Below are 3,318 nucleotides of genomic sequence, written 5' to 3' on the forward strand. Positions count from 1 at the left end.
AATATATATATATATACATAGTTATACGATTAGAAAAATAACAAATTAGTCATATGTTGAGAGAGATCACATCATTATCGTTTGATTCAGAATATTCATTTGAAAAGCGAGTATATGAATATATATATATATATATATATATAAATTTATATATATATACATGTATATATATATATATATATATATAGATAGATAGATAGATAGATAGATAAATGTGTATGTGAAATATCCTATTTTCTATCAACAGAAAGAATAAAAAACAACCATTTCTCTTTTCTGAAGCTACTCACCCCACCCCAACCCACCCCCTAAAAAAAGGGTTTTCTTTATTATTGGCGTCCACCAAAAATTTTGTATTCCCCTGTCTTTTCCCCAACACGTTTTTGTACATATCTGATCCCCCAAAGGTTTTAACGTTACATGTTTGTGTCCTTTTTGTGTTAAGTGGAGACATCTGGCAACGTTTGTTTTGCAGGACTGTTCTTTACGCAAGTTTGCATGTAATCAAAGTATTTTATATATGATCTAGTTTTGTGTGATACATTGTCCAGTAGCATGTCAACAAACAAGGCTTGATACAAGCAAATACATTGAAAAATGGTACCGTCAACTGGGGACTTAAGTAGATAAGCTGTTGATTATTTTTATGTGTTAAATATTACCAGATTTTTACAAATACATAAAGGAAACTAAGCAAGTGTTGACTAATAATAAAAAAATTACTTATTCATCATTCTATCTCTGTAAATTAACTTCTCTAGAGAAATTATAATCAAACAATCATTAAAAGAAATTATAAACGCTTTACATAATGTCGACTATTCTTACAAAGGTATATTGCCAGAGCTTTCCAATTACAATAACAAAACTAAAAATCGAGGCAGCAAACCTAAAAATTATAATAATTATCATGTTAACCATGTAAGATAACTTCTCATGAGAAATAGATAATCAAACAAGCAAAAAAAAAAAAAAAAATAATTGTTGTCAATTTAACAATAAAAAAAGAAAATGTTGAATGAAAACAAACTAATATTAATGAATTTTCTGTTAGATTTTTTTGTAGTGAATAGTTCAGCAAAATTAACGTTACCAGAGTTCACAAGAAGAAAACAGGCCCGAGAATTTAAATTTTTTTTTTTTTCAGATCAAATATGGAAATATGGAGAAGAGGAAAAACAGGGAATATATGGAGTTCACTAAAAGCCATGAAAAAATAAAGAAAAATACTGTGCGGAAAAAAAAAATAAAACGTTTTTTTTTTTTTCAGAAGATGACGCTTGTCATAAAATATATTGAATTGATCGTTGCTCAGATTCTGAATGAAAAAAATATCTTCCATTTACTCAAATAATATCTTTAATAAGTGATAATATCGAGGTAATAATCTATAAAATACACAATATGATTTTCATTTATATATCGCTCTCTCTATCTATCTATCTATCTATATCTTTATATGTATATATATATATATATATATATATACATATATATATATATATATATATATATATAGTATTTGTTTATTTATCTATCAAACATATATTCTGAAACATGGTAAAGATGAAATTTACAGTCATATGAAACGTTGGAAAAATATATACAAAGAAAAGCCTTCTTTTACCTTAAGTATATCCTACTTTGTTGAAATTGAATCTGCCCATTCGAAGAATATTTCCAAACGAGGCTTTGTAGTCAGTTTTTTTTCAGTTTTTTAAAGTTTTAAGTTAATACACTGAAAGGGGGATAACATATATGCTCATGCTTAAATATTTATTCATATATATATATATATATATATATATATAGATAGATAGATAGATAGATAGATAGATAGATAGATAGATAGATATAAATTATTATTATTATTATTATTATTATTATTATTATTATTATTATTATTATCACCAGCCAGGATTCAAACCTTTTCTTAAAATCCCAGTAATAAATTTCATTTCTTTGGAACAGGAAATATAAAGAATGAATTACCAAAGAGAAACATTACAATCTATGTCATTATCATCTTTTTTATATCTCTCTGTCCCCGTGTCTCTCATGTTCCATGGGAAATGCAAAGGCCTGAATATTTACCCGGAAACCACCGGATCTAATTCCATCCTCATTGTTTCATTATTCAAATTAGGGAGAGTAATTTGCATTTCCTTCTTGTATTCATAATACCCAAAAGAACCTTCTCCTCTGTTTTGTGGTTTCTCAAGAGAACCAACATTAATCAGTTCTGTTCTGTCAGTGGAAAGAGTCTTGCTGGGATTACGTTCTTTTGAATGATTCAGGTTTTAGGAAGAAAAATATATATAACATGGTTTTATTTATGGCTTTACTCCACTAAGAGGATAGACATTATTTCTATGAATATTTTTTACATGAAACCAGGATGGATATATAAAATGAAGGACAAGCGAGCAAACTAACACCTGAGGGCTTTGATGTCAAATCTACTAAATTTCAGGCCATATGATTTCCACAATTTACTGAACCTAGCCATTGTTTGATATGCGTTTTTCAGTTTTTCATTAAACTCTAGTTCTACAGATTCAACATTATAAATGCAAGTTCATAAATACCTTAATAATTCTACCTTATTAATCCTTTCTTCTTCCAATGATATTTTCTCTTTAGGGTTATTGTGGCCTGATTGATAACGTGTGTTTGCCAGTCGGGGGTTCCAGTCCCGCTCAGATTTGTTTGTGTCATTAGTGTCTGCAACCTTACCATCATTGTGAGCGAAGGGTGTGGGGTTTGTGGGAGCCTATAGGTCTATTTGCTGAGTCATCAGTATCCACTGCCTGGCCCTCCATGGTCCTAGCTTGGGTGGAGAGGAGGCTTGGGCACTGACCATATAATAGATGGTCAGACTCTAGGGCATTGTCCTGCTTGCTATGAAAAAGTCACTGTCCCTTGCCTCTGCCATTCATGAGTGACTTTTAAAAACCTTTAATTGCATATATCGTTCCCATCATCTCTTGTCTTTCGTCTGTTTATCTTGAGCCCAACCTCATGTGATATTTCATATCATTTTGGAAAACAAGCTTTGGAAATCCCGTGATGTTCTGCTCATAGGGATTGCATCATCAGCATATTTTAGGTCAACTAGTATCCTGTTACCAATCCAGTGCAATCCTTATCCACCATCTGCAACTATTCTATGCATTACACAAAACATGAGGAGGATAAACAACAGAGGTATCAACATATTCCTTTGGAGTACGCCACTGTTCTTTCTAATAAACATACTTAATCAAATTTATAATTATAAATATATATATATATATATATATACATATATACATATAT

This window comes from Palaemon carinicauda, chromosome 25, assembly GCF_036898095.1.
Source record: "Palaemon carinicauda isolate YSFRI2023 chromosome 25, ASM3689809v2, whole genome shotgun sequence".
NCBI lineage: Eukaryota > Metazoa > Arthropoda > Malacostraca > Decapoda > Palaemonidae > Palaemon > Palaemon carinicauda.